Raw genomic sequence first — 24,001 nt, 5'->3', positions numbered from 1 at the left:
CTGTCTTTCCCACTCTCTTCCATGCTCTCTAAAAATCAATGAAAAAATTCCTCAGGTGAGGATAAAAAAAAAAGAAAGAAAGAAATGTCATATCTTATGAAAGAGACATCTTGAAAATGCCTAAAGAAAGTTGTGATTTTTTTGTGGTGAAGGGATTGGAGTCCGTGTTGATGAAAATACATTGGCAGCTGCAGTGGCCGACAGTGGCAGCAGAGGGAGCAGGCCTAAGCCGTCAGTAGGACATCCCTGAGGGCTCCCAGATTGGAGAGGGTGCAGGTTGGGCTGAGGGACCCCACCCCTCCTATGAATTTCGTGCACCGGGCCTCTAGTTTGATAATATAATGGGAGATCCTTTGTAGATTACTTTCTGTCTCTTTCTGGCAGCCTTTAAGACTCTCTGTCGTTAATGTTTGTCATTGTAATTACAACGTGTATTGGTGTGGGTCTTTTTGGGTTCATCTTGTTTGGGACTCTCTGTGCTTGTGTGACTTTTCTTCCCCAAATCAGGGAAGTTTTCTGTCAGTATTTCTTCAAATAGTTTTTCGAATCCTTGCTGCTTTTCTTGTCCTTCTGGCACCCCTATTATACATATGTTACTTCATTTCATGTTGTCCCAAAGCTCCCCTAGGCTCTCCTCCTGCTTTCTAATTTCTTTCTCCAGTTGTTGTTCAGATCAGGAGTGATTTTCTGTCCTATCTTCTAATTCACTAATTTGGCCCTCCAGTGCTTCTAGTCTACTGTTGAAACCTTCCACCGTGTTTTTTATTGTAGCTATATCATTTTTTAATTTCCTCTTGATTCTTACATAAATTGTTGATTTTCTCATCCATCCAGTTTATGAACTGTATGAATTCTTTTTTGACATATTGCATGCCTCCATTTCATTTAGTTCCTTTTCTGGAGATGCCTCCTTTTCTTTCCTTGGTGGGTTGTTTCTTTTTCTCCTCCTGTTTGGGGTTTGAGAGGTTGAAGACCCTATCAGGGCAATGGTCTGTACATTGTTAGCCCAGAAGCTGGGTCTGTCTTGAGTCTCAAGCCTTTATTGTCTCTGCACTGAGTTGTATCCCCTTCTCCCATGGATCTGGTCCCTCAGCTGTCTGCTTCAGATGCTCGGGTGGTGCGAGTCCATATACTGTTCCTATGATGTGCCTCTCCCTGTGAGGACCCAGAGACCTCTGGAATGCAATTTGCTGTGCAGCCCCAGAACTTGTGGCAGGGTGGCACCCTAGGTCCCTCTGGCAGTGCACTTGGACACGGTCCTGTGGCCCCTGGCTGAGCACACTAGATAGCTCTGGGTTGCCTCCAGGAGTGCTTTCCTATGGCCTGGAGAGAGGCGTGTGCTGGGTTGCTTTGGGTAGCTCCTGTAGGACTGTCCCTGGGACCAGGGAGAAGCTGCTGAGAGTTGCTCTGGGTCACTCAGTCACCACTTTCTTGTATCCAGGAGTGAGATATGCACTGGGTTGCTCCATATTGCCCCTCCTTGGTGTGGAGTTGGGGGCGGATTGCCCTGGGTTGCTCAGTCTGTGCTTCTCTGTCACCCAGAGTGAGGTGGGCATTGTGTTGCTCCAAATGGCCCCAGCAGGACTGTCCTGGGGGCCGAGGTGGAGCAGGTATGGGTTGCTCTGGGTCGAACACTTAGAGCTCCCCTGTGGCATGCTCTGGGTCACCCTGGCAGCAGTTCCTGGTGCTGGGGGTGGTGTGGGTTCTGGGTGGCTTGGGGCCAGGCTAACAGCAAGGTTCTGGGGTCCAGGGTGGGAGTCGGGCACAGGGTTCACCCTGGCTTGCACTCACAGCAGTGAGGAGGCCTGGTGAGGGAGCTCACTCTAGCAGCACATACTCCCTGCAAACATCTAAGAACTTGTGGAAGGTTCTGTGCCACTCACTGCTGGGGCACGGTGGTGGTTCCACATGGTTTATGGCTGGCAAACAGCATCCTCTAGGTGTCCTCTGCCCTTCCTTATTGAAAATTATCTCCTCAGTTGTGTCTAATTTATTAATTCAGGGTGGGTGTTCTCTGATTTAGTTGCTTTTCTGGCCTGGCCCTAGGAGGAGGTGCATGACACTGCTGCCTATTCAGCTGCCATTTTCCTCACTCCACAGCACTGTTTTTAATATCCTGAACTAGAAAAAAATCCAAATGTCCACCATCAAAGTGGTATGTTTGTATAATGAAATATTATGCAGCAATAAAAATGAGGAAACATAGCCACACAAAATAGCAAGGAAGGAATATACCAAAGAATATATAGATAATGGCATCTTTTATATAAAACACAAAAAATGGGTGAAATGAACCATACAGTAAACAATGAATTAGCCATAGAACAAATCTCAACAAATAGTGAGTTTTATGTTGATTCTGTTTTCTAACCACACTTCAATTAAATTTGAAATCAATAATAAAGTTATATTTCTAAAACTCCCATTCATTTGACACTTTTTAAATAGGTGGGGATTGTATTTGGAAAGATGAATAAGAATGTCAACGGGAATGTATAATAGCTATGATTGTTGACATGATGGAGGGCTTGCTTGGTGCCAGGCCCAATTCCAAGTGATTTATCTGTAGTATCTCATTTGTTTCTATAGCAATCATCTGAATTAAGTCATTTTTATTAGCGCTGTTTTACCATGAAGGAAACCAACTAACTTGCCTGAAGTCACATAACTGGTAAGTGGTGGAGCCATATGGAATCCAAACCCCAGGCCATCTGATTCTAGAGAATGTTCTTAACCACTTTGCTATGCTGGGCAGGAAGAGCAAAGATGGAGAAACAGGGACATACATGCCAGATATGTTTGAGAAATATGTATAGGTGTCGATGGACTGTAGGGAATGTTGGTGATAAAGATGAAAAATACCTGGTAGTGGAAAGAGCAAAATTTGAATGATGAATTGGATTAGTTTTGTGTGTACTAGGGAAACACTGAAGACTATAGAGCAGAGAGATGACACAATAAAATCTGTATTTAAAGAATATCTGTCTCTTGTTGTGGGAGAGAAACATTTGGAGGGCAAGGTAGCAAGATCCTTTAGCATAAATGAGAAAGGACCTGTGCCAGAGAAGTTTGGATGGAAGAGAAGTATAAAAGGAAGGAGCATTTCTGAAGAATTGATACTTGATACATGGTTAGATGTGGTGGCTAATTCCAAATTTATATGCCTCTTCAACAGGCAAGATCATGATGCCATGAACCAAGATAAAGAATGGAAATGAAAGAATAAGTATTTTGGGAAGGCTGAGCCCTGAGTTGGACATGTTGACTTTAAGTTCTGCATTAGATAGAAATACTTAGAGGTACATTGCCAATGCTGGAAATTGAATCAAAGCAGTGAGAAAGGAAGGGCTAGAGACATAGGCATGGTCAATCATCCTACATGGTGCCAATGCATCATGGGAAGTTTCTGAGAGAAATTTCTTCTGTGTAGCATGCCAGATAGTAACAGTTAGAGGAGAGAGGGGTGCAGAAGTATAGAGATCCAATGTCTGTCAATCTTTTAAGAAGTTGGGTAAATGAAGAGAAAGTGAGGGAGAAAATGGTGAACTAGAGAAAAATGGCATCAAATTGGTAATGACTGCTGACATTTATTGAGTGTTTATTAAGAGCTTTACCTAGATTATCTCAATTAACCCTCAAAAATTCAGAGATGGATCCTTTTATTATTTACATTTCATAGATGGGAGAACTGAGGCACAGAGAGATTCAGATCACATAGCTGAGTGGTAAAGTCAGGATTTATACATAAGGAGTCTGACTGGAATATACTTTTACAAACAGGATACTTAAACACAGCAGGATTCCAGGCAGTGGGTGAGATTTCAACATCTTGTAGCATAAAGGGAGTGGGGTGAGGAGAAGGCCTTGTGAAGGAAGTGGGTTGGGCATAGCAGACAACAGGAAGTGCTGGGGTTGACCGGGAGGAGGGGTGGGGGAGGGGAGAATGTTTTCCAAAAAAAAAGGTGGGGGGTGATGGAGAAGCTTTGAGGTGTGGGTGGCAGGAAATCACAGGAGCTTATTTTGGGTGATTTGGTCCTGTAGTTTGCTCATGGAGATCATCTGTTGAGATCAAGGGAGACCAGAGTAGCTTTGTGGCACTGAGTGGTAGCCCTTGTTTGAAGCAGATGGGGACCCTAGGCTGAAACGGTGGCAGTGCATTGAAGTCACACATGACTGGGTTAGTTCTGAATGTCAGCACATAAAGTAAAAATCACATGGAGTAAAAGTTACTTTTGAAAAATCTCTTAAGTCTCCCATAAAGTACTGTCCTGTGTATTGTCTTGTCTCTCTGACAGAGCCAGCTTTTCCTCTAGCAACAAAACAGATGGTTATTCCTTTGTTGGAGCACCACAAGAAGGAGTCGGCTTGCACTGGGCCCTTTGTATGAGAAATCTATGCACTTTGAGACTCCGCCATGCAGGATGGTGTTACAAGTGTCACCTGTGTAGTCACATGGGGGTGTGAATCCTGGCCTGACCTGTTTTCTGTGGGATGGTGGGCACAGCTTCACCATAGTTTTCAGTCTCAAGTTCCATTTCTAAAATACTGTGAGGCATAGATTAGATGCTCAATTACCAGTAGAAAATAAGACAACATAAAATCAAATAGTAAAACCAGCTGGTGTGGACAAGTAAATGAGGAGGCTAAACCAAGGACTGGGCTGAGGTTGTGGAGTGTGAAGGTATTATCTGTTAGGCCTTTGCCAGGGGTGCTCATGATATGGAACCCAAAGTAAGAAAACGCACGGTTGAGTTTACCCCGAGTTGAGGATCGGTGTCAATGCTATATAGAGTGTGGCATCAGGTCAAGAGTAATGGCACATATGGCCCTTGTAGGAAACATTGTTGAAAACAGGTGCCTGAGGAGATTCCATTGGGTGATGACAGAGAAGTGGGAAGAGTTAATATGTGGAGAATAAGGAAGATTCAGGAACTAAACGTCATGCTGGGTTTTAAGAGCAGGATCTAGCAGGATGAGGGAAGAAAGTAAAACATGGGAGGTGATGGTATAGGGGAGAACCTCTACTCTTAGGTTCTGTGACTGGGGCCTACAAATCAAGGAGACAAAGGACTGCTTAACAGGAAAAACTTTCATATTTTATGTGACTTTCATATTTTTATGTGCATGGGGGCTTCAAAGGAAGAAGCAAAAACCCTAAAGAAGCATTTAGACCAGGGCTTATATCCTATTTAACAAAGAGCAATACATTGCAGAGAGATGACAAGATGAAGGAACAAGGGGTTTTGCCTGGGCGGGTAAGTTGTGGGAAAGAGACTAGGAAATCTATGGGGGAAACTAATGAAAGGTACAGGTTATTTTACTAAAGTTTGTTTGTACAGACTCATCTTGGAATTGACTCCTCACCTCTCATTGTAAGAATGTTCTCTTCTGCCTAGTAGAGGGAAAGCTCCTTTCTCACTGGGAATTTATGCCCTGCTTTTAGTTAAAATAGGGGAGGGCAGAGAACCCTTTCTGCATCTGCTATTTCTCAGTTGCCTTTGGCTCAACATAATGACTAATAATGGCATATTTGGAGGAAGTATGTTCTCTTCAATGGAGTTCAAAGGCAGCATCTGGAGCTCTTCCATCCACAGTGATGCCTTCTGTGGACTGGGGCGGTCAGAGGCAACAGAATACTTCCTTCCTAAACTTGAATTTGAGTAGTGGGCACATTCCTCTGAGCACTCACGAAAGCCTCATTATTTTTAAGGATGACAGCACTGTGCACTGTTAAGATCATGAAGTCTAGAACCAAGAGCATGGGGTATGGAGCCATGCTATCTAAGGTCAAATACTGGCTCTTCCATCAGCCAGCTGTGTGTCTTGGGTCAATGGGGCCAACTTTTCTGTTCCTTGGTTTTCCCTTCTATAAAAACAAAGTAAAAGTGGTCGTTGAGGGGCTTAAATGAATAACACGCTGGGACCTGTGATGAGCCCTTAGGAAGTGCTTGAAAAGTGAGCTGTTCTTATTATAAAAATGGGGGGAAAAAAACCCTCATTTACTTATGAGCACTAAGCTTTGTTGGGCCGGTCCTATTTTGATTGTCTAGTTTGCTTTTAATCAGTGGTTCATATCTATGAGTTTGTTGGCTAGGATTAAAAGGGTCATCATTGGCCATGGAGCATACTGTGTTCTGCCAAGGGAATGACAGGGGGTGGGAATGGTGTAGGGGCGATGAAGGGTTTAGTCTGTGATTGTAACTTTAGGAGCACTGTGATTGGCTCAACTGAGAATGTTACTACCTACAGGCACCCTTCCTTAGCCATCACAGCGAGAGATCTCACCCCCCACTTTTTTTTCTGGAGGCATTTTCATTCTTTTCCTGGAAGTCTGTCTAACCCCAGGTCCTGGATTACCTTTACAGAGAGAGACCTGTACAATAATTTCTATTGTTTGGGTTTTTTTTTTTTTTTTTTGGCCATAATTTTATTTTTTAAAAAACCTGTGTAGTTTGAAACCTAATGACTATTTCTGTAGCATCCATCACTTTGCCAGAGATAATCACACCCAAGTAGAACAAGGAATTAATAATTTAACAGAAAAAAATAGAATCCCAGTATAAGCTTCTTCAAAGAGATTCTCTGAAATGGAGGTGAGGTCATCTGTTTGGTATAGAATAAATTAACCATTTCTTTTATGTTCAGAGCTCCTTGAAGGATTGTTCATATCTTATTTGAATGAAGTTGAAACAAGTAGGCATTATTTAGGTCTAAAAGTATCCATGGAAGATTCTCTTATATTATAAAAAGTCCCTTGAATGGTTATTGCAACAACCTGTCTAGCCTAACTGTCTAACCTAGGTCCCCACCTAGCCTTTAACAATGTCTTTCACAGTATGGGGCTGGAAGCTACAGGGCTCTCTGAAGTCACATCACCTGTAATGCTTAATGATTAGAAAATCAACCTGCTTTGATTCTTTCCACAAGGTTTGGAAACTCTGACTCTGATGCTACGCCAGCAGGGTATGCTCTTAATGTTAAGATGGGGCAGAAGCCAGTTCTGTGATGCTTTTTTTCTTATATACCAACAGTGTGTGCAAGTGTTTGCTAATGGAAAATAAGACAGGAGAAGCCATTAAAAGATATTAGTATTGCCAAGCTCTAGAGAGATGAAGGAAAATGTGGGGGCATCAATACCAGGCAAGTTTAAACAAAGAGGAAAGATGGTTTATAATTTAATATACTATTATAATTTTTGACCTTAGAATTTCTTCTTGAACTAGCAATCTGGAGAGCAGTAGCCATGTAGCAGTAGTAGAGTTTAAAGAAGAAAATATGTTTTTTAGTTTCAGTATCTCTTTTAAGTCATGCCTCAAAATCAGGAATGTATATTTGGGTCTGCAGCTGGGAGGTCCAAAGGCCAGTGAAGATGAGGTTCTTTTTTATTGTAAACATATGAATTAATCATGACTCAAAAATGGGATCAGGAGAAAATCTGCAGCTGGAAAAGGAAATTAAAAAATTGTTTTAACTTATTTATTTGAATAAATACACAGACATATAAATATATACACATACATATATATGCACATGGCATGAATATCTGTATATATAAAAAGGCAGTGTCCATCATGACCAGGATGAACAAAGGACCAACCTGTTGCCTCCCCTAAGCCCACAGGGGACTGGCGAGCTGCGGCGGGTAGCAAGCCGCAAGTGGCTTGCACTTACCTTTCCCCTACCGGTGGTGCAGTGGAGCCTGTGCCAGGTGGAGGCAAGAGAGGTGCATCCCGCACCCCGCCAGGTTCTCAGACCCCTGTGCCAGCATCGAGGCCTCGGATGCCAGTGCTTTGTTATCTGCCACAACTCCGCTGCCCTGGTGCTGCCCGGGCAGAAGTTTTGCGCGCCTCACCTATCTGGCCCAGGGTCAGTTTCTCCATTTACTCTTGCCACCTGCTGCCCACCTGCCACTCAGACACCCGAGCAGGGACTCGCTGTGGGGCGGGCCCAGACGCTCCTTCCTGTCCCCAAGGGTCTGGCGGCCTCGGCAGCACCTGAGCCCGCGACCTGCCCCTGGGAGGGTGGGTCTGGGCTAGGGATCCACAGCCCCTCCTCTGCAATGTCCCACCCAGTAGTGGGGTAGGGGGCAGCCTCCCTCCTTTCCAGTTCTGTCCCAGCGCAGAGGCTGGGGTACATCTCCACCCCCAACACCTGTGAAACCCTGGGAAGAAGTGTCTGCCTGCCCAGCTGGGACCAGTGCCTCAAGCTCCCCACCCTTGTGAGCCCACACCTGGCCTCACCAGTGGCTGCTGCTCACCTCAGCCATCAGCCTGCCTGCACAGGAGGGTAGGAGAGGAGGAGGGAAGCTGTAGGTGTGACTCTGTCAGGTTCAGCCGGCCTGCCTGAAAGCTCTCCCCGTGTGCCTCCCTTCTCCGCCTCTGCCGAGGGGACCCCACCCCTGATGCATGTTCATCAGGGTTGCCGCCATCTGGGGAAGGTCAATGCCCAGCTGACTGCCAAGGCCTCAGGCAGTAGACACCCCGTGGTCACCATGACAAAGAGGTCATGGAGGGTCAAGACACTGCCTCTGCTTGAAGCAGGTGCTGTGGGAGCAAAGGGACAAAAAAAAAAAAAATGGTTATGTCCAACAGCCATCTAACTCCACACATGGTGTGCGAATTAGTCATTGTTAGAACCAAATTTAGTACTGGTGTGCCCCATTTTAAGCAGACCCCCCAGATAGACTTAACATGTTGGTAATTCACTTTACTACAGAAAGAATGCACAAAGATTCTTGAAATAAGCAAAATATTTGCACCTTATAGTATGAAACATTTAAACATCATTAAAAATAATCTCTAGAGAAGTTGAGAAACCAAGATGGCAGCATAGGTAAGCACCTAAACTGCTGCCTCGCAAAACAATTTCAAAACTACAACTAAAAGTCAGAACGGACACCATCCAGAACCACAGGAAAGCTGGCTGAGTGAAAATTCTACAACTAGAAGGAAGGAGAAAAGCTCACAGAGAATTGGAGGTACGGCAAAGGGTCTTTGTGCGTGCAGAGAGGAAGGGCGGCTGAGAGCCTGGCTGACTTTCTCTGGCGGAAGGGGGAAGGAAGCCCCCGACGCACTGAACCCCGGTTCTGACTGCACTGAACCCCAGTTCCGGGCGAGCCCCTGGGGACCCACACTCTTACGGGGGGAGTCTGGACTCTCGGGCGGAGACTCGGGAGCTGGGAAAGGCAGAAGTCTGAAGGCGCGTGTGTGACAGTGTGCACAAAGGCTGCGGAGGTTGCCACAGACTTTCCCTAGTGGAAGGGAGTCAGAGGCTCCTGACTACACTGAGCCCCAGTTCTGACTGCAGTGAACCCCAGTTCCAGGTGAGCCCCTGGGGACCCATGCTCTTGTGGGAGGAGTCTGGACTCTCGGGCGGAGACTCGGGAGCCGGGAAAGCAGAGGTCTGAAGGCGTGCATGTGCGTGCAAGGGCAAGGCTGATGGGAAGCCAAGACTGAGACTCCACCCCATCCAAGCTGAGAACAGAGGCTATTGCAATTTGGCAAGTCTAATCCTATAAGGCTGTCTCCAGCACCGAACTTCTCCCAGCATAGACACAGCTGATCCTTACAGCCAACTGGCCTGGAGGTCAATTCTTCCCAGTGATACCAACAACAATAAAGACTTAATTACAACAAGGCTGTACACACAGTCCACAAAGGGGTGCACCAAGAGTGTCCACCTCAGGTTAACTGGGGAGGCCGACCCACTGGGCCATATTGGAAACCTAGCACACAAATCTACCTTACCAACTCAGGGAAGCAGTGAAAATGCGGCGTCAAAGAAACAGATCACAAACGAAAGAAATGGAGGAAAACAAACGACTGGATATAGAATTCAAAACCATGGTTATAAGGCTTTTCAAGAATATCCCAGAAAAGGCCGATAAATTTAGTGAGACCCTCGAGGATATGAAAAAGGAACAACTAGAAATTAAACATACACTGACTGAAATAAAAAATAATATACAGAGATCCAACAGCAGACAAGAGGATTGCAAGAATCAAGTCAAAGATTTGAAAAACAAAGAAGCAAAAAAACACTCAACCGGAAAAGCAAAAAGAAAAAAAGAATCCAAAAAGTTGAAGATAGTGTAAGAAGCCTCTGGGAAAACTTCAAGTGTACCAACATCCGAATTATGGGGGTGCCAGAAGAAGACAGAGAGCAAGATACTGAAAACCTATTTGAAGAAATAATGACTGAAAACTTCCCCTACATAGTGAAAGAAATAGACTTACAAGTCCAGGAAGCGCACAGAACCCCAAACAAAAGGAATCCAAAGAGGACCACACCAAGACACATCATAATTAAAATGCCAAGAGCAAAAGACAAAGAGAGAATATTAAGAGCAGCAAGAGAAAAACAGTTAGTTACCTACAAGGGAGCACCCATACGATTGTCAGCTGATTTCTCAACAGAAACTATGCAGGCCAGACAGGAGTGGCAAGAAATGCCAGACGGGAGTGGCAAGAAATATTCAAAGTGATGAATAGCAAGAACCTACAACCAAGATTACTCTACCCAGCAAAGTTATCATTCAGAATGGAAGGTGAGATAAAGAACTTCACAGATAAGAAAAAACTAAAGGATTTCATCACCACCAAACCAGTATTATATGAAATGCTGAAAGGTATTCTTAAAGAAGAGGAAGAAGAAAAAAGTAAAGAGAAAAATTATGAACAGCAAATACATATCTATCAACAAGTGAACCTAAAAATCAAGTGAATTAAAAACCTGAGGAACAAAATAAACTGGTGAATATAATAGAATCAGGGGCATAGAAAGGGAGTGGACTGATAATTCTCAGGGGGAAAAGGTATGGGGGGAGCAGGAAGAGACTGGACAAAAATCGTACACCTATGGATGAGGACAGTGTGGGGGAGGTAAGGGCAGAGGGTGGGGTGGGAACCAGGTGGAGGGGAGCTATGGGGTGAAAAAGGAGAAACAATTGTAATAATGTGAACAATAAAGATTTATTAAATTAAAAAACATTTTAATAAAAATTTCATAACTCAAAAATGACTTTATTTAGAATAAGGAAACAAATTACAAATAACTGTAGGCTTGAGGAACCTGTCCCTTTCTCTTTTAAATCATTTCAGGCAGGTTATCCAAAATGCTGCTGGTTGCAACTTGCTTGCTTTCTCCCCCAGAACAAATCCAGCCCTCACAGGGGCTCTGAAGCTTCCTTAGCTTTACCATAAAAAATAATAAAATCAATAAATATTTCAACAACACTCCTTTCTGGAAAAAATTCTTTCTTTTTAAATTTTTTAATTTTATCAAAGTAGTAAATACATAGTTCATAATGTGTCTTTTTTATTTTCCTAATAGGTATGTAGTGTAGTGGTATATCATTGTTGTTTTTATTCTATTGTTGACACTATTATAAGTGTCTCCCATTTTTTCCCCTTTACCCTCCTCTCCCACCTCCGTAGCAGAGCTAAGGATGTCTGACTGCTGGCTTAGGCTCACTCCCCCAAGGACATCTCCTGAGGGCTCCCAGACTGCGACAGGGCACAGGCCACACTGAGGGACCCCAGCTATATGCACATTGAGGGTGACCAGGCCGGCAGGGCAGGGCCATTAGGGGCGACCAGGCAGGCAGGCAGAGGCGATTAAGGGCAATCAGGCAGGCAGGGGAGCAGTTAGGGGCATTAGGGAGGCAGGCAGGTGAGTGGTTAGGAGCCAGTGGTCCTGGATTGTGAGAGGGATGTCCGACTGCCGGTTTAGGCCCGATTCTATGGGATCCGGCCTAAACTGGCAGTCAGACATTCCCTGAGGGGTCCTGGATTGGAGAGGGTGCAGGCTGGGCTGAGGGACACCCCCTCATGCACGAATTTCATGCACCGGTCCTCTAGTATATATATATATCCTATCTAATAAAGAGAAACATGCAAACTGACTGTACCTCCCCTACGCCCACAAACCACACCCACCAGCCAATCAGGAGTGAATTAACCCAACCAAGACGGTGGTTAATTTGCATATCCAGGCACAGAGTGAAGACTGAAGACAGCATAGAAGGAAGCCAAGTGCTGCAGAAGGGATTGAAGCTGCAGAGAAGCAAGCAAGTGGGGCGGCGGAGAAGGGAGGGAAGCAGGAGGGGCGGGGAGAAGGGAGGGAAGCAGGTGGGGTGGTGGAGACCGCTGCAGGAAGCCCTATTGCAGGAATCTTCCTGCAACGGGCCTCTAATATATATATATATGCCTCATATGCAAGTGTCCCCTCAGGAGTTCAACTGACCAGGAGTTCGATCACTCGCTATGATGTGCGCTGACCACCAGGGGGTGGCATGGAACAAAGGAAGGCCCTGGCCGGCAGCCGGGGAATGGAGGCCCCGGATGGCAGCCAGCAGCCACTAGGGACCCCACCTGGGCACGAATTTCATGCACTGGGCCTCTAGTGCACTAATACTCACCATCTAGCTTCTGAAAATCATGAGTTCAAGTATAGAAGTAATATTGATTTGACACTTGAGAAGAAAACCAGCATTCATATTTTTACATTGGGTTGAATTTAGATAGAATTTGTGCTTAAGGAGGAGTCTTCTCAACAGGTTTTAAAACAACTAAAATTTCTTACTCCTATTTGTACCCCAAATCTGATGCATTTAAAATATATATATAAAATCAATATATATATATATATTGATTTTAGAGAGGAAGGGAGAGGGAGAGAGACAGAAACATCAATGATGAGAGAGAATCACCAATCAGCTGCCTCCTGCATGCCCCACACTGAGGATTGAGCCCGCAACCTGGGCATGTGCTCTTGACCGGGAATAGAATTGTGACCTCCAGTTCATAGGTTGACACTCAACCACTGAGCCACACTGGCCGGCAAATCTGATGCATTTTCAAAAGCAAAAATGAAATGAAATGCCATGTGAGTTCTTGTGTGACAATGCCGCCAGAACGATAGAGGGCAAACAGTCATAGAGGGGCATCAAACTAGTAGGAGGTAGCTCTGTGGTAAATGGTCCTTCTTCACTGCTTTGAAATGTTTTCTTTCAAAAATTTTATCATCTATCTATTATCAATCAATCAGTCAATCATCTATTTATCTTTATCACAGTACAATGCACAAAGACATGGAACTTTCATTTCCACAATCTGATTATTTTCTTCTTTCAAATTAAACTTTCAGAATTTACAACCCAGAATACTGACTCTAGTCAATGTGGTCGTGGGTTAGTTCTCTCTCACAATTACTGGCTACTCCAGAGGGCTGGGGTCAGAGGCTTGATTAAATAAATTACGGCTTCGGGTCTCCTCCAATAAACCATGTCAGGCTTTGGGCAACCCAAAACAATGCTCTCTGTTTTAACCCATAATGGGCAGTTGAGTTTAGTAAATGGCCTAATCACTGCAGCATAAATATTTATGGGAGAATTTTTCCCATTAAGGTAGAGGCTTGTTTAGATGCTATCAGTTTAGAGAGGGCTTTTCCAACAAGAAAATTACTGTTAAAAGACATCAGGAAATGGTTAAACTCCAGAAGGCTAAAAGGTCAGGGAGTCTGCAAAACGCAAAGCCTGCGTTCTTATTACTGTGGTCTATGTGCGTGAAACTCTCTCTCCTACCCCTTTAAAAGGGGGATTAAAAAATAGTCTTTTGTACCTAAGAAAAAAATGTTGGTGTATTTATATAAAAATATTTATGCTAAGAAGTATAAAAATGTGGGCAATGACTCAAAGAGAGTTGCTGGTATCCCAACTTTTACAATAGGCTGTGCATGGATCTTGTATGTTTGCTGGCTCCAGAGGATGGAGGGTGGCACCAATAAAGATAGGTGTTGAGTGATCTCCATGGTAGGTGCTGTCATCATGGACTTCATGGATTCCTGTTGCATACACACTAGAAAAAGATGCAAACATGCAATTTGTAAGTCATATTACCAAGAAGGAGCTGTATAAAATCTGAAATGTGGAATACAGGCAGAAACACTCCCAGAGGAGAAGAATATGTGATCTCAATGGGAATTCATTAATCTACCAAACAGTGTACATGCGTGTCTGCCATAAGGTATTTTACTCTAAAGGAAAACATAAAAAAAAGAAAAAGAGAAAGTGGGAGAAAACAATCCCCACAGGATGTGAACACCAAGTACCTTTGCCTGAAAAGTAAACTTGCTATGTTTATAACAGAAGAAACACAGGAGAGTACCCTACATCCTGCCATGAGAGCGGGGACGGTTTCAGGAGCATTGCCATCTGATTTTGATTCTCCTTGGAAAATGGAATAAAGTATTAAAGATTAAGGTTATTTAGCAACAATTTCAGCAGTTAGCTATGACGTAAAACAGCAGAAACTACATAAGATGGGGGAAGATTGGTCTTCTGTAGGAGGATAACTGGGGCCTGCTTAAGCCAAAAGTACAGTCAGTCCTTTCCAAGTCACATCTGTGGCAAAAGCAGAAGGCAGTGAGACACCTGAAAAAAATAGAGACCATAAAGAGAGGCATTTGCAATTTCATAATTAAACTGGAGGACAATCGACTCTTGAGTCCCTGTCCAAAGCCCACCCCCATTGTGAACATGTTAAGTTTTTCAAAATAATGCCTCCAAGCTCAGCCTCAGCAATGACTTTGACTCTTGCCCAAACTGCCCCTTTCCTCCGAGGACTAGGGATTAACCAAAGCAGTGCTTGGAACAGCACACGTGGCAGAGCCCAAGGGTTCCTGGAGCATCCCTTCCGCCAAGAAACTGCACACCCGCTGATGCAGGAAGCGTGGCTTTGAGGGAGAGCCTTTAAGACAGCGACACTTTGTCAGGGCTGCTTCAGGTTCTGCATAGGCAGCCTCTGGGCCTGGGAAAACACAGGGCAGTTGTGTTTTAAACACTTGCCCATTGGGGTTGGCAATGGGCAAGGAGATTAAACATTTTCTCATTCTCATCCTTCCTGCTCTTCTATGCCTTCCTTATATTTCCACTCTTATTTCATATCTTCAACTTCATCTCAGTTGCTTTAGAATTTAATTTCTCTTAAGATGGAAGCTGAAGCACTCATCCATGGACAGAAATCCTCTAAATTTGGGGTGGAAGTCCTGTTGTTTACCATGGCGGGAAAGGTATTCAATCATATAAATTTAAGCAGATTCTCATTCTACTCAGACTTGTATCAGATTATGTAAAAGCATGTTTATAGTTAGAGAACTCGAGTTTCTACTTAAGAGACCATCCTATACAATAAAAGGTTAATATGCAAATCAACCGGATGTCAGAACGACCGGAACGCCCATGGCTCCTCACCCCATCTGGCCCCACCCCCGAGCGAGCACCCCCACCCTGATCGGGGGTGGGGACGGCTGGCAAACTGACCACGGCTCCTTGCCCCGGCCAGCACCCCCCCTTATTTGTCCCCCCCCACCAGATCGGGGGCAGGGCCGCCTGGAAAACCGCCCACATCCCCTTGCCTCAGCTGGCCCACCCCCAAGTGGCCCCCATCGGGGTGGGCCAACTGGACCCCACCAGTGCACCAATTTGTGCACTGGACCTCTAGTATTTTATAATATGGAGGTTGGGAGTCAGCTCAGATCTCTATCATTAGCCTTTTCTCTGAAATGTCCATTGGCCCAGATTTGGGGGAGGAACACATTTTATGCAGTGTTCCGCTCACAAATTAGCATCAGGAAAATAACTATATTCAGAAGATTTTCTTCTAAATTAGATCACTAACACATGTGGAGATTGGAGATTTGGGCAGATTTGATTTGGTTTCCTCGTTTCCCACTAGAAGTGTCTTAGAAATCAACTGAGTGGCGTTGATAATTGCTTTAGTAAAGTTGCTATATAGATATAATAGATTGAAGACTCATTACTAATTAAGAAAAGGAAATTAGTCTTCCTTCTACATCATCTTAAAGAAACCATCACAGACAACTTCAAGAGCTTTGGCAGGAGTGCTAGATCACCATGATTATCACACTGGGGCTTTGGTGGAAGGGCAATTTCCTCCCTTGTCTCTCGCTAATGCATATTGCAGTCTTGACCATCTGCAACCCGCCTAATGCATCCTTTTCCTGACATAGAGTCTTCAGTGTGAGTACTTCAGAAACTTTTCAAAATGGATATTTTTTATAATAAGAACTGTAATCTATAATTTTTTTAAAAGCCTACAGATTATAAGAACAGGTGTAATGTTCTTTAGGTTCAACAAATAGCATGTAGCAACACTTCTTATTCAGATAGTTTTCCGAGTGGTGCTTTCCACATGCTTTCTGTGTATGTATAGCTCTCTAAATTAAGAGGAGGAATGACAAAGAGGACATGCTGGGTTTAACTTTGATTTGTCTTCTGACCTCAAAGGCTGCAGAGACAGTTATTCTTTCTTTTTTTTTGTTTGATTTTTGGTTAATCCTCACCTGAGGATATTTTTCCATTGATTTTTAGAGAGAGTAGAAGTTGAGGGGGAGAGACACAGAGAGAGAAACATCAATGTGAGAGAGACACAGTGATTGGTTGCCTCTGGGGATTGAGCCTGCAACTGAGGTACATGTCCTTGACTGGATTAGCATCTGTGATCCTTCATCCTGCAGGCTCTATCCACTGAGCCAAACTAGCTAGGGAGAGACAGTTATTCTTGGTGATAACACTGTGATTTGAATTAAAAAGGTTCAGTTTTTTTGATAGGGATAAGTAAGGTATTGTTCAACATGCACTTCATTGTATGTACAGTGGCTGTAACAACCCAAACTAAATAACTAAATTGCCAAGTCATAAACAGAATAACAAAACCAGAGCATGAATGCGGTATCTTAGGAAGCCTACTGTTTGTATGCACATAAGTGAACCCATCTGAGACAAACACTGAACCCAAGCCATGCATCCATTTCCACACAATGAGCTCCAGTCTATGGTGAACCAGGTTGGCCAAATGGCTTAGAATAAACTGTTTACTTTCAGAACCCAAATACATTCTTTTCTAAGAATTTGGAGCATCATTTAGTGCAGTTATGGAAATAACTAATGTTCTGCACACACAGAGAAATCAGGACCAGACTAAAGAAACAGGTTTTGGATCTGATAGCAATTCAATATATTCTTTCTCTTTTTGCTTTGTTCCTTTTGTTTGGTTCTCATGGAAACTACAGTTTATGAGAAAATTCTGAATTTTTTTGCTGTTAGCATAAGTATGTGTTATATTAGTCAAGTGATATAAAAGAATAGTTCTCATAAAGTCAATTTAATCTAATGTAAATTTTGAGGGTACTATTGAATTGCTCATGGTTTGATAAATGGGTTTAACATCTTTCAGGACTTAACATCCTGTTTTTCAGCCATTTTCCATTTTATTTCATGAATAGATTTTTTTTTGCTCACATCATATAATTTTATATCAAATTCAATTACAGCCACCATTAAACATACGTACAACACAAAATAGCTCTGTAGTAAAAAAATCAATACTAATTTTAATAATGTTACGTTACTGTAATGCTATGAAAATAATTCCCAAATTTGTTTTGTTTCTAACATATTACTTCAAAAATAAACTCACAATATAATACTAATTGAATATTATATTCATGTAGTTCTTTAAACATTTAGAAATTATTTTATATATACTACTTAAAAACAAATTTGGAAAGCAGTATAAAAAAGACCATATGATTTTATTAATGGTTTGGGGATAATATATAATAGACTCATTCTACCAGTGACTACTTTTTAAGCAGATCACTTAAATATTTCAAATACTTTGCCAGAATCATTTATTTTGGTGATTGCTACATTAAAGCAAAACCACTAGATTACCAAAATGTCTCTGTGTACAAAAGGAAAATCTACACTTAAAAAAAGGTGGGGTTTTTTTGTTTGTTTTTTAGTAAATGGCTAGAAATGACGTATGTTAAGTTTGAAACTCCAGATGACCTGCTGATTTTTTAAGGTGGACAGCATGATGATCAATTATTTTTTGAAAAATAAAATTTTCAAGATTTATACTTAGTGTATGATTCCAAGCAGTGAATTTTAATCATTTTCAGGATGCGGGGGCGGGGGTACTCAATTTGAAGTTTCTGAGGTACAAGTTTATGGCATTTTGGGTAACTGTGGCACAGACGACATTGCTATAACTCAAATACTTCACAGCTAAGGAATGCATGTCTGGAAATTTCCTTCTGGAGTGAATTGTTCCTACGGCTGATAATGGTGGTGTTGAGAGGTACGCTCTGCCCCATAACTTCCCTTGCCCCATGGCTAGTCTGGCTGTGTAGGAGAAGTCATGTATTCTGGCAGCTGGAGCTTCCTTCCCTAAGACCTTTCGAAAGCACCCATCCTTCACTTCTCTGTACACCTGCTGACAGTTTCTGCCATGGATCAGTGGTTTCTTCACTACTCTACAGAATTGATGACAGTTTTCAAGGAGGTATGAAAAATATCCCGGCCTTGAAGTTGTTTACACCAATATTCACAGTTGATAAATTGGGCTGTCATTCTGATCTTACCGGGGAGGGCAAAAAAGGGGATTTAGTAGTGGTGTTGATCATGGCGATACAAGGCACACACGGATCCTACATCCATTACCAAGTTTCTGCGTTTGCCACCATCTGTTGTTCTCCATCTCTGCGGAGCAGCGGCAAAGAAGGTCTCACCTGTAACAGAAGGATGCAGGTTATAGTGCAGAGGAAAGGATAGCTGGGAAATAAAAGGTGTTACATCCTGAACTGGACACCTGGGAGAGTTTATGGCCCCTCCTTACACTAAAGGGCTTTAAATATAAACTGGAAACTCTTCTGTTTGGGGACTAGTTTATTAAAAGTTCTTACTTCAAGACAGGTGAAGAAAAAAATGGTCTCACAGTAGTTGTTTTATGATTTTAGTTCTTTGTTGTACTCACTTCCACACAACTGAAATGTGTGGATAGGTAGGCTAGTTATATTAAAATACAGGGCTGAGCAAAAGTAGGTTTACATTATTAGTATAAAAAATACATATATAATACAAAAATGAACTCTGTGTTTCGAGTACTCAGGCCTGTAAGCCTACTTTTGCCCACCCCTGTATAATGCTATATTTAGGGATTATTTACTTCTGATTAAATCTCTATATCCCTGATTCCCCACTAATGTACAGTGTCAGAATCATCTGGATAATTTTTGCAAACTGCATGCCTGGTCCTTGTAACCTCAGTCCTGCTGAGCCAGATTCCTGGGGCTGGGTGAGTGGGATATAGACTGATGAGCCTCAGCCATGTGATCAGTAGTGTGTCTTGTCTCACTGGTCAAGACACACTACTTTAGGTAGGTCAGTGTTTCCTAAAATCTCAGCTTATCAGGATCACCTGGGGAGCTTTATCAAAATATAAATATCCAGGTCCCACTCCAGCCCTAAACAGTTAGAATCCTTAGGAGGTTGGGGGTGGTGTGGGGTGAGGGTGGCGGGGGTGGGGGAGCTGGTCAGGAACTATGCATCTGTATTTTGAAAAATCTGCCCAGGTGATTCTGATACGCTGGCAGGTTTTGGGACAATTATTGTAGATAATAGAATAAACTGATGGAATGAGAATAGCATGTTTAATGATGAAAAGGCTACCTGGCATCGAGGAAGCAATTCATAGAATATTCAAAGCTGAGATTTGGAATTTGATGAAGACTATTTTCATTAGATTAGCTTTCTGCTCACAATATTAGTTTGTCTAAATTGACATTTTTATTCTTATGTTTTGACAATCAGAAATATTGATAGTTTTAATAGTGGTGGTGGAAGCACGTAGGTGTTTCCGAACCCTAGGGTAGGAAAGTGTGGAAATGACCTTTAAGTCAGAAATTTGTCTAAGGTATAAATAAGGTCCCTAGGAAAAAAATGGAGTCAGGGAAAACTGGGTGCCCACCTGTGGGCTGATGTGCGAATGAACCAGACGCTAAGCTGTTTGCAGGATTCTTCACTCGCACTCGCTGTGATGACTTTGCCTCCAGGAAGATGGCAGCAGGGCACTGGCTACTTAAATACATAAGCAGTTACTAAGACTGGCGGAGTGTTGTTTTGGGAATGGGTGGGGGAGGGGTAAGAGGAAGCTAAGCAATTTGGGAGAAATGTAGAAATCTCTGCATAGTCTGGTAAGGGTTGAGGCAAATAGATTATTTTACGGACGAGGTGGTTCTGTTACACCCCGGTTTTGCCAGCCTGCTGGAATGATGATGCAAGCTCGTTCTCGTTTTTCACCTCCTAAGAACAGCATTCTAGTAACCAAGTTAACATGAAAATGTAAACTTTTTGTTTTAGAAGTGTCATCATGCAAATATACACTGAGTGGCCAGATTATTATGATCTCTGAACGCATAATAATCTGGCCACTTAGTGTAGTTCTCTTGAGTACCTCATTTATTTGATATCAAAGATACTATAAATCATGCACCTGATCAGTTTTCCCCTTTGCACTGGCTGATAGAAAGCTCAGGGCAAATAGGTGGTTGATCTCCAGCAAAAGTCTAGAATACTTTTGGTACCCATTTGAGATACAAATACACTGAGTGCCAGATTATTATGCGTTCAGAGATCATCATAATCTGGCCACTCAGTGTAGATTCATTGGTTACGAAAACTTCATTTGGCACTTAAAACTGGCAGAAAAAAAGCCTGACGTTAGCCATCATTATCAAAACTGGAGTTATGGGAGCCATTGTATCTTTTGCAGAAATTGGATAAAAAGTAGCTGAGACTGGTTTCCAAATGGCAAGGATCAAACCACGTGGGAGCCTGAGACAGCAGTCACAGGGGACTAGAGGCCTGCTCTGTGAGCCCGACTCCCCGTCCCTTTAAAGCTGTGCCACTGGCTGAGGAGATAAGTGGTGATGAGATAGACAGCAGCCAGGCCTGGGCTGCTCTTGCTGGGGAACAGCCCTAATTTGAACTCTGCTTCTCCCACGCCTTCCCCATGTTCTCCAAATTAGGATGTTGGCTTTTTTTCCAGACTGTCAACTTTCAGATATAAGATCCTAAAGGACTGTTTCTTTGGAATGTTTTAATGTACGTTTCCCAAGATGGTGGCTACTTTTAATAAAAACCAAGTAACTAAAACCTTGAAATGATATTCACCTCCCTAAACTTGTGCTTTAGAAACATTCTCTTCTATGAGATTCCTTAGAAGAGAATCCAGTGGCTTCAGAGACTTCTTAGATGCTTGAATACCAAACTGAAAAACTGCTTTTGCTAAATGAACCCAGGCATTCTTGTAGTGGCCTTTGTGCAGTTATTCTGTAGATTGATCAGTTATCAAATCCCATTAACAAATCCAACTTAACTAGCATTTATTTTTAAAAAAATATTTTTATTATTTCTTTCAGAGAGAAAGGGAGAGGGAGAGAGAGAAACATCAAGGATGAGAGAGAATCATTGATTGGCTGCCTCCTGCATGTCCCACTCTGGGGATCGAGCCCACAACCTGACCGGGAATCGAACCGTGACCTCCTGGTTCATAGGTAGGCCCTCAACCACTGAGCCACGCCAGCTGGGCTTTTTACTCCTATTCAAATTCTCTCGCAGGAAATGTGTATGAGCTTATGGCAAAGGGTATGAATCTAAATCATAGGGACTTTTACTCTTTACAAGAATGCTATTCAACTCAGTTAAACAAGTATTGGAGGGAAAATCTGAAAAGCTGACTACATTTTTAAGGCACCAGAACAGTAGTGGAAGATCCAGTACTTTTCTACAATTCTGACACTCTCTGGCCCGAGGGAAAGGGCATTCAATGCCAGGACCTGGGCTCAATTGATAGCTCCCAGCCCAAGAGCTTAATGAATCATGGGATCTGAGCGATAAATGAATGTCAGATGGAGCTTAACAATTATGACTTACAAGCAATAATCTGATTTAGAAAAATATTAAATTAGGGTCTAAATGGAAAGTGGGGCTTAAACCGCTCCATTTGAGAGACCCGCTTGCACTCTGCTAAGTGGTGTTGGTGGGCAAAGGCCGTTTGTTTCTGCCGTGGCAGCAGCATGATTGATGCAGTTGCTCCTGCAAGCCTAGTAACCAACTTATTATTACAGCGGCTCTGAGGTTTGTCGCCGGGCTGTGCAAACAAATGATCGACATCATGTGGGAATGGCAGTAAGTGGAAGGGCCTCGGTGGAAAACATCGTTTGTGAAACAGGCTTTTCAGCCCAGAAGTTAGCTACCGAGAGTGTAAAAACAAAGGTCTTTGCAAGAGAGACAGTGAGCAAAGCATGATGGATAATCTCGACCATGCACGTAATTGCTTCCAGGTGTCTGGCCACTTTATTACTCTTGGGGTTAGGCTACCACCCTGACAATGTTTTCTTTCTCAAACACGATAACTCCTCAGAAGGCTGGTGCCAGCAGTTACTGTTACCTACATCACCCTAGGTTTGACTTGGTTATGGCACAGTCTCCAGACAACTGCCACATTAGGGAGATTTAATAAGGTGTGTATATAAAATGGAGTTCAGGGGAACCCCAGGAAAAGTCAGCAGAGGGCTGGGAGTTTGTTTTCTCCATCTGGGCTGAGTCGTCCACTGCTAGAGGTATTGATAATTCTTTTCAAAGACAGTTGCTTTTTTCTTCTCCGCATGACAATTTTAGATAAAAGAATAGCTTTCTTTCCTTTAACTGACGGGATTTCTATACTGTTTTCAAAGAGTTTTGCTATCCACAATTCAGTCTTTAATGATTTAATTCAGATGCAGAGTGAAAATATAGTGTGTTCTTGCCAGGATGTCAACACCTAAGAAGTTGAAGCCGTTTTCTTAACTACTCATTTTTTCTAGGCAGGAGAGAATGATCATGAAATCTTAAAAATAATATGTCACATTTTATTACTAAAAAGTTTGTCCCAAGAATAATCAAAACAAATTCTTGTGTCCTTTAAATTCCTTGATACAGGCAGATTTAGGGGCTTTAATAATTCACTATCTGGTTTTAAAATTTGCTATAAAAAGACCAAAACCTTGTAGGAAATTTAAACACTGCTGACATTTTGTAGCTAATTACAGTGTTCCCCTCCCAGAATCTCCAGAATCAATGGAGACAGAAGAAATGTTTTTGAAAGTGGGAAATAAGTGATAGGTTTGGTGAAAAAAATTATGACATGTAGGAAAAATACAATAATGTATCTAATATATTTTATCATGAAGTACTATTTGACTTAAGACATCCTTAGACATTTATATATATACTAGAGGCCCAGTGCATGAAATTCATGCATGGGGGGTGGGTGTCGCTCAGCCCAGCCTGCACCCTCTCCAATATGGGACCCCTTGGGGATGTCTGACTCACTTTCACAATCCGGGACTGCTGGCTCCTAACCACTCGCCTGGCTGCCTGCCTGATTGCCCCTAACCACTCTGCCTGCCAGCCTGATAGCCCCCTAACTGCTCCCCTGCCGGCATGATTGTCCCCAAAGGCTGGATGAGGCTGGATGCTGCATGGACTGGGTGAGGCCTGGCTGAGGGAACCGGAGGTCTCCGGCTGGAAGAGGCGGGGCTGAGGGGACCTGGTGCTGCCATCTTGTGAGGGTGTGGCAGTCAATTAGCATATTCCCTCTTTATTAGATAGGATTGCTATTTGCCCTTTCTCTATAATAGAAGTGTCAGAGATGAAAGAAAATTAGTAAAATGTATATGAAAATCTTCCTCCTGTCAGAGTCTGGGGCACACAGCAGGACCCAGAGTCAAGTCTCCGCCCACCCGTGCATGCCTCAAAATTGCGTGAGACCCAGACCTGGCCAGCCCCACCCCCGTCAAGCCTGCCAGGCGGAGGGTGCAGCCTCAGGTCTCCTGGCCTGGCACAGGGTGGGGAGGCGCAGCCTCAGGTCCCCCATCAAGCCCCGTTGGGCAGGGGGAACAGCCTCAGGTCCCCTGGTGCACCCTCAGGTTTCCTGGCCCAGAGCCGGAGCAAGGGGCGCGGCCTGAGGTCTCCTGTCAAGCCCCGCTGGGCAGGTGGTGTGGCCTGAGGTCCCCTGGCCTGGTGCTGGGGCAGGGGGTTTGGCCTGAAGTCAATTGTCAAGCCCCGCCAGGGAGGGGGTGCGGCCTGAGTTCC

Source organism: Plecotus auritus (assembly GCF_963455305.1).
Source record: "Plecotus auritus genome assembly, chromosome: 3".
In the NCBI taxonomy this organism is placed as follows: domain Eukaryota; kingdom Metazoa; phylum Chordata; class Mammalia; order Chiroptera; family Vespertilionidae; genus Plecotus; species Plecotus auritus.
This window is presented reverse-complemented; position numbering follows the sequence as displayed.